Source organism: Haemaphysalis longicornis, unplaced genomic scaffold (genome assembly GCF_048455015.1).
Source record: "Haemaphysalis longicornis isolate Haplotype H1 unplaced genomic scaffold, Haemaphysalis longicornis Haplotype H1 scaffold_15, whole genome shotgun sequence".
Taxonomy (NCBI): Eukaryota; Metazoa; Arthropoda; class Arachnida; order Ixodida; family Ixodidae; genus Haemaphysalis; species Haemaphysalis longicornis.
In genome coordinates, this window is record NW_027526257.1 from 22,901,150 (window position 1) to 22,914,893 (window position 13,744).

Below are 13,744 nucleotides of genomic sequence, written 5' to 3' on the forward strand. Positions count from 1 at the left end.
TTTGCAAGTGATCCATTGTTCTCGCACCAATGTTCAGCGGCTCCACCGCGTTTGTGCTGTTTTTGTTTGGGGCTCGTCCTGGGAAAGGATAAGTAGGACGAATCTTTTTCGAAGAGTACGCGAAGACGGTCTATCGCTGTCGCATCTTTTTTTAAGACAAGTGGTTAATCGTTTTTCTTTCTTGCGTGAAATAAAGGACCCCTTCCTGTGCGCTTTCATTCAAGTAAGGTTAGGTAGACTACTGCCCCAATTCATTATTACGTCATGTCTAAGCTACAGCGGAGTACACGGATATTTACCGGAAGTTGTGCAAGCGACTCAATTTCTGTGTGTACGCTTCTCGATGTAGTATTTGAGCTCTGTGTCGAAGAAAAAGCTGTACAGGGATCTTGCTGAAATTTGTTTTCCGGTTCCTCTTTACCGATCCATGTTTCCCGTGGGCCCCGGCCAAAACGTTTTGAAACGTGTAAAAGCCATGGCCATTCCTTCTGGTGTTCAAACATTTTTTTAAACTGCATTCATTGTCAATGCCCCGTTTTTAGTAATGTAGCGCTGGCTTGAGTGAAGTCAGCGATTTTATCATATGTACCGGTTTGTTTGTTTGTTTGTTTTGAAACAGGCAGTAACGAAAAAAAGCAATGGAAAGAGCACCATGTACCTCGCGTTCCGCCCACAGGGTCGTGGGATCGAAACCGGGCGCCGCTAAATAATAGTTTTTTTATAGTGTATGGGAAGGGGTGTGCATGGACAACAACGCCATATGGAGAACAAGGCGAGTGAATGAGATGCAGTCGCATTTAAAACACGTCAATTGGCACTACTAAATATTACGGGAAATGCCGAAAGCGCTGGCAATAACGACTGCAATCTTGCTATGTGTCCTTACCGGGCACCTCTTTCCGTATCTTTCTGTTCTGTTGCATGCATTCTGTGGGCTCTGGCTCTAGCAGTAAGGAAATGTCTAACCCCGTCCTCCAACCATGTCTTACAGGGGGCCGCTTGAAAAAACGTTCTACGTGCCCAGTGGTGGTCGAGGGGCAGCGCTAGTTGACAGGCCTGAGAGCAGTTTTAAATATAAACCCCCTCGGTAAAGCCGAGAGGGAGCCGTCGCAGAATAGCGAAATGGTATTGCAACCACACGCATTATGTGTAGATGTGGGCCCGACTCGTGCTTCCGAAAAAAAAACAGCGGATTTTTGTCGACTTCTATATTCGCTTCGTTATCGCAGTATCCAGTGAAACATGACACAAACACGCAATTAGGCACTAATTAATATGACGAAAAATGCCGAATAGCATTGGCAATCACCACAGCAGCCTTGATATGTGTCCTTACAGAGTCTCTGGTCATATCTTTCTGTTCTCCGACATGCATTTCGAGGGCTCTCGGAACAAGCAGTCCGGGAATGCCAATGGCTAACCCTAACCTCCGAACACGTCTTATGTTATGGCCGCTCCGAAAAACACGTTCTATGTCCCCCACGGTGGCCGAGGGGTGGCGCCAGTTGACCGGCATCAGAGCAATTCTAAATAAAATCCCCCGAAGTAAATGGGAGAGGGAAGCCATCGCATAATAGCACAGTTGTTAGTGCACCGCAAGCGTTATGCAGTGATGTAGGTTCAACACCCGCTTCTAGAAAAACAGTGTATTTTTTCTCGACTTTTATGTTCACCTGTTTATCATTGTATCAATGAAACATGACAAACACACACGATTCAGCAGTAATAAATATTTCGAAAAATGCCAAATAGCACTGGCAATAAAGACTGCAAGCTTGATAAGTGCCCTTACTGAGAACCCCGTATCGTATCTTTCTGTTCTGCTGCATGCCCTCCAACCACGTCTTACGTTGCGGCCACTGGAAAAGACATGTTCGATGTATACCGCGCTAGTGGAGTATCAGCGCTAGTTGACTGGGTCTTAGACCCGTTTTAAATAAAAACCCCCGCGTAAAGTCGAGAGGGGAGCAGTCCGGAATAGCACAATGGTTAGCCCCCCACACGCATTATGTGGAGATGTGGGTTTCGGCTCCTGCTTTCGAAAAAACGGTGCAGTTTTTCGCTACTTTTATTTTATCCAGTTTATCAATGTATCAATGAAACATGACAAACACACGTCATTCGGCAGTATTAAATAATTCGAACAATACCAAATAGCACTGACAATAACGACTGCATCCTTAATATGTGTCGTTACCGAGTACCTCGTCACGTATCTTTCTGTTCTGCTCAATGCATTACGAGGCCTCTGGCTCTGGCAGTCCGGAAATGCCAATGGCTAATCGCGACCTCCGACCTCGTCTGACGTTGCAGCTGCTGAAAAAGACATATTCTACGTCTCCCGCGGGGGTAGAGGGCAGCGCCAGTTGACCGCGTTTAGAGCAGTTCTGAATAAAACCCTCTCAGTTATGTCGAGAGGGGAGCTGACACACATAAGCACAATGGTTGGTGCACCGCACGCATAATGCGGAGATGTGGGATCGATTCCCCCTTCCAGAAAATGGCGGATTTTTCTAGACTTTTATTTTCGAATATTTATCGCGGTATCGATGAAACATGACAAAAAGATGCGATTAAGCACTTTTATATAATACAAAAAATGCCGCATAGACACTGATAATAACGACTGCAACCTTGATATCGGTCCTTACCGAATCTCTCGTCTCGTAACACTGTTCTACATGCGTCACGAAGGCTCTACCTCCAGCAGTAGGGAAATGAAAATGGCTAACCCCGACCACCGACCATGTCTTACAGGGCGGCCGCTTGGAAAAACACGCTCTACCTCTCCAACGGTGGCCGAGGGGCGGCGGTAGTTGTCTGGCCTCCGAGCAGTTCCAAATATAATCCCCCGCGGTAAAGTGGAGAGGGAAGACGTCGCAGAATATCACAATGGTTAGCTCACCCCAAACGTTATGCGATGTGGGTTCGACTCCCGCTTCCGGAAAAAGCGGCGGATTTTTTCTGTATTTCTATATTCGCCTTTTCATTTCGGTATTAATGAAACATGACAAAAAACACGTCATTCCCAACTAATAAATTTTACAAAAAATGCCAAATTTCACTGCAATAAAGACTGCAACCTTGCTATGTGTACTTACCGGGTACCTCGTCCCGTACCTTTCTGTTCTGCTGTATGCATTCTGTTGGCCCTGGCTCCAGGTGTAAGGAAATGCTAATGTCTAACCTGGACTTCCGACCACCTCTTACGTTGCGGCCGCTTGCAAAAACGCGTTCTACGTGCCCAGTGGTGGTCGAGGGGCAGCGCTAGTTCACCGGCCGGCGAGAAGTTTATGTATAAAACCCAGCAGTAATGTCGAGAGAGGCAGAGTCACGGAATAGCACAATGGTTAGTGCACCGCACGTGTTATGCGGCATGTGGGTTCGACCTGCTTCCGTAAAAAGCGGTAGATTTTTCTCGACTTTCATTTGGCCTGTTTATCACTGTATCAATAAAACAAGAGAAACACACGTCCTTCGGTAGTAATAAATATGTCGAAAAATGCCGAATGGCACTGGCAATAACGACTGCCACCTTGATATGTGTCCTTACCGAGTACCTCGTCCTGTATCCTTCGGTTCTGCTGCATGAATTACAAGGGCTCTGGCCCCTGCATTCCGGAAATGCCAGTGGGTCATCCTGACTTTCGAGACGTCTTACGTGGCGGCTGTGAAAAACACGTTCTACGTGCCCAGTGGTGGTCGAGGGACAGCGCTAGTTTACAGGCGTGAGAGCAGTTTTAAATATAAACCCCCCCTTGCGCCAATAAAACCCAACTATCATCACCAAATATAAACCCCTTCGGTAAAGCCGAGAGTGAGCCGTCGCCGAATGGCACAATGGTATTGCACCACACGCATTATGTGGAGATATGGGCTCGACTCGTGCTTCCGAAAAAAAAACACCGGATTTTTGTCGACTTCTATATTCCCTTCGTTATCATAGTATCCAAAGAAACATGACAAAAACACATGATTAGGCACTAATAAATATTACAAAAAATGCCGAATAACACTGGCAATCACGACAGCAGCCTTGATATGTATCCTTAGAGTATCTAGTCTAATATCTTTCTGTTCTCCGACATGCATTACGAGGGCCCTGGCTCCAGCAGCCCGGAAATGCCAATGGCTAACCCTGACCTCCGAACACGTCTTATGGTATGGCCGCTCAAAAAAACACGTTGTCCCCCCCCGGTGGCCGAAGGGCGGTGCTAGTTGACCGGCGTCAGAGCAATTCTAAATAAAATCGCATAATAGCGCAATGGTCAGTGCACCGCAAGCATTATGCAGATATGTTGGTTCAACGCCCGCTTCTTGACAAACAGTGTATTTTTTCTCGACTTTTATGTTCACCAGTTTATCATTGTATCAATGAAACATGATAAACACACATGATTCAGCAGTATTAAATATTTCGAAAAATGCTGAATAGCACTGGCAATAAAGACTGCAAGCTTAATCAGTGCCCTTACTGGAACCCCGTATCGTATCTTTCTGTTCTGCTGCATGACCTCCAACCACGTCTTACGTTGCCGCCGCTGGAAAAGACACGTTCGATGTATACCGCGCTAGTGGAGCGGCAGCAGTAGTTGACTGGGTGTTAGACCCGTTTTAAATATAAACCCCCGCGTAAAGTCGTGAGGGGAGCAGTCCAGAATAGCACAATGGTTAGCCCACCGCACGCGTTATGCGGAGATGTCGGTTTCGACTGCTGCTTTCAAAAAAGGGTGTTTTTCGCCACTTTTATTTTCTCAAGTTTATCACTGTATCATTGAAACATGACAAACACGCGTCATTCGGCAGTATTAAACAATTCGAACAATACCAAATACCATTGGCAATAACGACGGCAAGGTTCATATGTGTCGTTACTGAGTACCTCGTCCTGTATCTTTCTGTGCTGCTCAATGCATTACGAGGCCTCTGGCTCTGGCAGTCCGGAAATGCCAATGGCTAATCGCGACCTCCGACCTCGTCTGACGTTGCAGCCGCTGAAAAAGACACGTTCTACGTCTCCCGCCGTGGTAGAGGGCAGCGCCAGTTGACCGCTTTTAGAGCAGTTCTGAATAAAACCCTCTCAGTTATGTCGAGAGGGGAGCTAATGCACATAAGCACAATGGTTAGTGCACCGCACGCATTATGCGGAGATGTGGGATCGATTCCCGTTTCCAGAAAATGGCAGATTTTTGTAGACTTTTATTTTCGAATATTTATCGCGGTATCGATGAAACATGACAAAAAGATGTCATTAAGAACTATTATAGAATACGAAAAATGCCACATAGCACTGACAATAACGACTGCAACCTTGATATCGGTCCTTACCGAATCTGTCGTCTCATATCTCTGTTCTTCTACATGCATCACGAGGGCTCTACCACCAGCAGTCCGGAAATAAAAATGGCTAACCCCGACCTCCGAACACATTTTACGTGGCGGCCGCTGGGAAAAAAAAACGTTCTACGTCTCCCACGGTGGCCCAGGGCGGTGCTAGTTGTCTGGTATCCGAGCAGCTCTACATATAATCCCCCGCGGTAAACTGGGGAGGTTAGCCATCGCCGATTAGCACAATGGTTCACCGCAAGCGTTATACGATGTGCGTTCGACTCCTGCTTCCACATAAAACAGCGGATTTTTTTCTCGACTTCTATATTCGCTCATTCATCTCGGTATCAATAAAACATGACAAAAAACATGCCATTCGGCGCTAATAAGTATTACGAACCATGCCAAATACCACTGTAATAACGACTGCAACCTTGCTATGTATCCTTACCAGGTACCTCGTCCTGTAATTTTCAGTTGTGCTGCATGCATTCTGATGGCTCTGGCTCCAGCAGTAGGGAAATGCTAATGTCTAACGCCGACCTTCGAGCACGTCTTACGGGGCGGCCGCAGGGAAAAACACGTTTTTTGTGCCCAGTGGTGGTCGAGGGGCAGCGCTAGTTCACCGGCCTGAGCAGTTTATATATGAACCCCCGCAGTAAAGTCGAGAGAGGTGCAGTCACGGAACAGCGCAATGGGTAGTGCACCGCACGTGTTATGTGGGGTTGAGGGTACAACTCCAGCTTCCGGAAAAAAAACGGTAGATTTTTTCTCGACTTTTATTTCCGCCTGTTTTTCACTTTCTCAATAAAACAAGACAAACACTCGTCATTCGGCAGTCATAAATATGTCGAAAAATGCTGAATGGCACTGGCCATAACGAATCGAATGCAACCTTGATATGTGTCCTTAACGGGTACCTCATCCCGTATCTTTCTGTTCTGCTTAATGCATTACGAGGGCCCTGGCCCCAGCATTCCGGAAATTCCAATGGCTCATCCCGACCTTCGACCACGTCTTAAGTTGCGGCCGCTGGGAAAAATTCGTTCTACGTCTCCCGCCCTGGTCGAGGGGCGGCGCTAGATGACCGCCCTCAGAGCAGTTCTAAATATAAGCCCCCTCGGGAAAGCCGAGAGGGGAGCCGTCACAGAATAGCAGAATGGTTGTGCCGACACACATTACGCTGAGATGTGGGATCGACTCCCGCTTCGGGAAAAAACGGCGCATTTTATCTCGACTTCTGTTTTCCTATTTATGGTGGTTTCAAAGAAACATGACAAAAACACATGTCATTCGGCTCCATTAAATATTACGAAAAAGGCCGAATAACACTGGCAATAACGACTTCAAACATTTTATGTGTCCTTACGGAGTCTCTCGTCTCGAATCTTTCTGTTCTACAGTCATTACGTGGGCTCAGGCTTCAGCAGTCCGGAAATGCCAATCTTCTAACCCTGACCTCCGAGCATGTCTTACCTGGCGGCCGCTGGGAAAAACACGTTCTACGTCTCCAACGGTGGCTTAGGGGCGGCGCTAGTTGCCTGGCCTCCGAGCAGTTCTTCATATAAACCCATAGGCTAAAGTGGAGATGGGAGCCATCGCAAAATAGCACAATGGTTAGTGCACGGCCGCTCGATGGAAACTAGGCCCGGCCTGCCCATTCACGCGCCGCCGATGGGCAGGCGCGTGAAATCGGAGTTGTCAGTTGCCGCCGCTACTTTCGGCGGGGGCGCCACACATCGCTGACGGCTCCCGCCGCCCTCGCTTCGGGGCGCCTACGGAATATCGACGATGATCGTTCCTTTAAACGTCGTTCACTCGCGTTCTAACACACGTATCTGGAAAATAATAACACCACAATTTACGGCAAAGATATGTCTTCAATGTCTAAGAATTTCATCTGTTTGATGCCGGTAATTCTTGTTCACTGTTTAAAAAGACGAGTGCGACGCGGCCGCTCCCGCAACCACGTTCCCGCGATGTTCGTGAGTACATGCGACTGTACAGCATGTTACAATGCTGATTCGGTTTAAACACAGCAGCACGTTTGTGCTGCAAAATAAAACTCCATTATTGCTGCCATTCACCATGCTAATGGAAGGACAACTTTAAAACGGCCGTGTTTTTACCTTCCCAAAGGCTCAGCAGCCCCAGGGCTGTCTCATGTTTGAATTCAGGCACGGTAGTTTTACTCCGAACCAAATGTCCCCAAATGCCGAGAAATTGTAGGTCACATTTATTAGTAAACCAGATATTTACTCGTTAAACAGGGGAGTAAAATGCTTGGATGCGCTGCGTACGATGCGCTGCGTACGTAGATGCGCTGCTTTGCCTGAGAGAAACACCTGTGTACTATCGGCAATGTGTTTGTGATTTGTTTTCGTTCCGTATTTCGTTTGAATCGTGGTTTGATTTCGCATGTGCGGCCGAGTTTCCCGTATGTGTGAAATCTGACGTGTGAAGTCTGATAGGCCGCTTAGGAGGATATTAATAGATTTTAAAAAACTGCTAGGCAGTGAGAACTTGTGTATTTTTGCGTGATTTTATGTTGTGTAGCATTATGAACAGAAACGAACTAGCTCAGATTCAAGTTTTAATAATCGATACATGTTAACTTCGGGAGGGTGGAATCGGAATTAACGTGGGCAAGCAACACGGTTGGAAGGATTAATGCGGCTTGCAGCATCGCACGTCGGCGACGGGCGAGGGCATGGAAGCGAAGAATTACGGTTGCCGCTTGTACTCGCGGTGGGGTGCCACGTATCTGCGCAGGCTCCGGTTTGGGTGCGAAGAGCAGCAGCGGCGGGAATGTTGAAGCTCGCGTGAGCGCTTTGAGCTTTTCGTTTCGCAGAATTCCGCGCACTGCGCGTGTAATACAGCGTACTATCATGCTCCTGGTTATGAAATGCCCAAAACTGCTGCGTGCCGCGCTGCAAGTCGAATTCCTCAAAAACCCCGGGCGTCTGCTACCACCAGTTCCCACCAAAGAGCGACTCCGAGACGCCTGGCTGCACAACATCTCCCGTCAAGGCATCAACAAGGGCAGCCAACGGAAGCCAAGCTACAGATCGGCCGTTTGCTCGCTGCACTTCAAAGAGGATGACTACACGGTGGGATTGAAGCGCCAGTTATTGCTGCCAACAGCTGTGTCGACAAGATTTCCTTCGTACCCAACGTACGTGCAGCCGGGAAGCCCGAAAAGGAGGAGGGCGCATGTTCGGCCGCTGCTCGAGGCGTGTGCGTCGGCATCTGAAGTACGCAATCAAGGGCAAGTGAGCACAATGGTTGCCGAAAATGAAACGATTGAACGTTCAGTTCTGGACCTAACTGGTAATGAATAAAGAGGTCAGCCGCACTTACCGAAAGATGCAGACTCAATCATGTACGCTCTCACGGACATGCAATCATGCGGCCAACGTAATTTTGAGACTCGAGAATGCCAGACTTCGTTCTATCTGACAGGCTTTTTCGATAACACCAAGAGAAATGGCCGCCGCCTTAAAATGAAAGAAAACAGACTAAACGAAAAACTGCAAAAACTGCAAAAACGCTGCGACAAGTTTCGCGAACAAGCGAAGAATTTCGAGGAGGATCGCGCTGTACAGGCAGTTCGACACAGCGGACAAATTTGTAAGCTCCTTTCAAACACCGTTTTCCCACACCTCGCAGGCTGTCCGCTGATGTGGTGCGCCAGCAACAGGACCCGTACCACTGTCATGAGCTGTGCGAAATGTTCTTGCAAAAGCTATTGGGGCTGCTTCTTGCCACCTGGGCTGGCGACGTTAATAGTGCTTTGGAGAATCTACTGAAGCTTTCGCGAAAACATTTCTCGCCAAAGGTTTTCCGCTTGTAAAGCTGATTGCCGGTGAACCATAGATGAAGAGGACTTACAAATTTTCTGAGAAGTCAAATAAATCCCCCTTTAAATGTTGTATTAAATTTACCTTTGATGTCCCAGCTATTTATTACAGTTTAATTTACCTTCCAACTGTATATTACATTGTGCAACTAATGTAAATCAAAGAACGACTGCCGCAGTTTTACAGCAACCCAACTGTATTCTGTACTCATTTCCGTGTTTTGGTTCCCATGTAAATAGTCTTCTTGTTGGAATAAATCAGTTCATAGTTGCGTTCGCTCTGTCCATTTCATTCGTGTGTCGTCCATAATTTTGTGTACCCTGTAACCTAACGCGCAGTCTAACAATATTTCCAAAGCAAATGGACCAATAGACCCTAAAAGGTATTAAGGTTATTCCAGTTCTCTTTGAAAACGCAGTTAAAGCAAGGTGTGAAAATGTCCAGTCACATTTGAGAAACTCGCATAGAGAAATGGGCATGTACGACACAGCATGAAACGTTTATGTAATTTTTACGTACGCGCAAGTTATAAGCTGTTTTGTAATAAACAAATGCGGTTGCTCAGACTAGCTTGCCACGCCAAATATTATTCCTGAAAGCCATGGGAAAGTTATTAGAAAGAAATCCGCCTATTGCGCTTGGCGTTAGCAATGCGCCACCTGCTAACGTCGCATGCGGCGCGCTAAAAGGAAAACAAATGTAGCGCTGTGGCTACTTCTTTTATGCTAGTTAGTCCGTGACGCCTATATTGTGAGTTTCCGCCTCACGTATCACCGCATATTATTATAAATTATAAAGATGCTGACTTCAGCCGTCGGTGCAGTCATGAACAACTTACACCACATTGAAACCGTTGAAACCGTGACCGCGGCCAGCAGCCGCCGCTCTTCTTTCACCGATGATTAGCGCCACAACTGACACTGCGGCGGAAAGGGAAACTAACGCCGTCACCGCCGGAGAGGCGCGTTCGGCAGGCCGGACCTAGTTTCCATCGAGCGGCCTTGGTTAGTGCATCGCAAGCGTTGTACAAAGAAGTGGGTTTGACTCCCACTTCCAGAAAAAACGGCGGATTTTTCCTCGACTTTCATTTGTGCTTGTTTGTCACTGTATCAAATAAATATAACACACACATCATTCGGCAGTATTAAATATTTAGCAAAATGCCGAACAGCACTGGCAATAACGACTGCAAGCTCGATATGTGTCCTTACCGAGTACCTCGTCCCGCATCTTTCTGTTTCGCTGCATGCATTACGAGGGCTTGCTACAGCAGTACAGAAACGCCCATGGCTAATCCTTACCTCCGACCACGTCTTACAGTGCAGCCGCTGGAAAACACAGGTTGTACGTCTCCGCGATGGTCGAGGGGCAGAGCTATTTGACTGGCCTCAGAGCAGTGCGAAATACAAACCCCCTTGGTAAAGCCGAGAGGGGAGCTGTCGCCGATTAGAACAATAGTTAGTGCACCGCCGCAGTATGCGGAGATTTGTGTGGACGCCCGCGGCCGGAAAAAACCGCAGATTTTTTCTCGACTTTTATTTTTGCCTATTTACAGTGGTTTCAAGGAAACATGACAAAAAGGCACGTCATTCCGCTCCAATAAATATTGCGAAAAATGCCGAATAGCACTGGCAATTACGATTGCAAGCTTCCTATGGGTCTTTAAAGAGTCCCTCATCTCGTATTTTTGTGTTCTGCTAAATTCATTCCTTTGGTCTGGCTCCAGCAGTCTGGAAATGTCAATGGCTAACCCCGATATCCGACCACGTCATACGTTTTAGGCCGCTGGGAAAAACGCGTGTCAGGAAGGAGAAACAAGTTTATTGGAGCGAACTTGTGATCCCCTAACGACTGAAATGAATACAGAGGCGGCGAAGCAGCGGTCAACAAAGTGACTTGTGCCGGCGAGTGTCGCAGAATCGAATGCCGAGGCGTCTGCTGTTCAGGCTTTTTATCTTTCGGCGCGAGTGTTTCTGGAACCGTCGATTGACATCCAGAACATTGTAGATCACAGACGATTATTCTTGGCTAGCGACGTTAGGGCAAAACAGTTTGCTTATCTGATTGTTATAGTGGTGCGGCATAAAAATAAAGAATGGACGACGCGCTTTGCTTGGAACGCAGATAACACAGCCGGGCGTAGCCCGCCAGTAAAAACAAACAATAAATAAGCCAGCCCATACATGGTTGGCGGCACACGTTCTACGTCTCCAACGGCGGCCGAGGGGCGGATCTAGTTGTCTGGCCTCCGATCAGTTCTAAATATAATCCCCCGCGGTAAAGTGGAGAGGGGAGCCACGCAGAATATCGCAATAGTTAGCTCACCCCAAGCGTTATGCGATGTGGATTCGACTCCCGCGTCCGGAAAAAATGGCGGATTTTTTCTCGACTTCTATATTGGCTTATTCATGTCGGTATTAATGAAACATGACAAAAAACACGTCTTTCGCAACTAATAAATATTACAAAAATACCAAATTGCCCTACAATAATGACTGCAACCTTGCTATGTGTACTTACCGTGTACCTCGTCCCGTATCTTTCTGTTCTGCTGCATGTATTCTGTTGGTTCTGAGTCCATCAGTAGGGAAATGCTAATGTCTAGCGCGGACATCCGACCACCTTTTACGTAGCGGCCGCTGGGAAAAACGCGTTCTACGTGCCCAGCGGAGGTCGAGGGGCAGCGCTAGTTGACTGGCCGGAGAGAAGTTTATATATAAAACCCCGCAGTAAAGTCGAGAGAGGCGCAGTCACGGAATGGCACAATGGTTAGTGCACCGCACGTGTTATGTGGGGACGTGGGTTCGACTCCTGCTTCCATAAAAAACGGTGGATTTTTCTCGACTTTTATTTTGGCCCGTTTATCACTGTATCAATAAAACAAGAGAGCACACGTCATTCGGTAGTAATCAATATGTCGAAAAATGCCGAATAGCACTGGCAATAATGACTGCCACCTTGATATGTGTCTTTACCGGGTACCTCGTCCTGTATCTTTCGGTTCTGCTTCATGCATTACGAGGGCTCTGGCCCCAGCATTCCGGAAATGCCAGTGGCTCATCTGGACTTTCGACGACGTCTTACGTGGCGGCCGCTGGGAAAAACACGTTGTACGTCTCCCACGCTGGCCGAGGGTTCGGCGCTAGTTGCCTGGCCCGCGAGCGGTTTTAAATATAAACCCCCATGGTAAAGTGGTGAGGGGAGCCATGTCAGAATAGCACATTGGTTACTGCACCGCAGGTGTTATGCGGGGAGGTGGGTTCGACTTGGGCTTCCAGAAAAAATGGAGGATTTTTTCTGGAATTTTATTTTCGCCTGTTTATCACTTTATCAATAAAACATGAAAACACATCATTCGGCAGAAATAAATATTTTGAAAATTGCCGAAAAACACTGGCTATAACGACTGCGAGCTTGATATTTGTACTTACCGAGTACCTCGTCCCGTATCATTCATGTTTGCTGCATGCATTACGAGGGATCTGGCTCCAGCTGTCCAGAAATGCCAATGGCGAATCCTGACCTCCGACAACGTCTTTCGCTGCAGCCACTGGAAAAGACACGTACTACGTCTCCCGCGGTGGTCGACGGGCGGTGCTTGTTGACCGACCTCCAAGCCGTTCTTAATATACACCCCCGCGGTGACGTGGAGAGGGGAGCCATCACAGAATAGCACAATGGTTAGTGTACGGCAAGCGTTATGCGGAGATGTGGGTTCGACTCCCGCTTCGAAAAAAAACGGATGTTTTCTCCCTAATATATCCGCCTATTTGTCTCTGTATCAATGAAACATGACAAACACATCATTCAGCAGTATTGTTTATTTCGAAAAATGCCGAATAGCACTAGGAATAACTACTGCAATCTTTATATATGTCCTTACCGAGTACCTCATCCTATATCTTTCTCGCTTGCTGCATCCATTACGAGGGCTCTGGCTCCAGCCGTTTAGAAATGCCAATGGCTATCTGCAAAATCTGACCACGTGTTACATGGTGCGCGCTGGGAAAAACACGATCTACGAGCCCTGCGGTGGTCGAGGGGCAGCGCTAAGTGATTGGCCTCAAAGCAGTTCTAAATAAAAACCCCGATGAACTAGTCGAGAGGGGAGCAGACGCGGAATAGCACAATGGTGTGTGCACCGCACGCGTAATTTGATATTTGGGTTAAACTCCCGCATCCCGAAAACACGGCGGATTTGTTCTCAACTGATATTTTCGCTTATTTATCTTAGTATCAATAAAACACAACGATAACTTGTCATTCGGTAGTAATAAATATCTCAAATAATGCCGAATAGCAATGGCAATTGCGACTGCAAGCTGGATAAGTGTCCTTATTGAGTACCTCGTATCGTATCATTCTGTTCTCCTTCATGCTTTACGAGTGCTTTGGATCCAGCAGTCCCGAAATGCCAATGGCTAATCCCGACCTAAAATAACGTCTTACGTTGCGGCCGCTGGAAAAGAATCGTCCTTCGTATACCGCGGTAGTCGAGTGGCGGCGCTAGTTGACCGGCCTTAGAGCTGGTCTAAACATAAACCCACGCGTAAAGT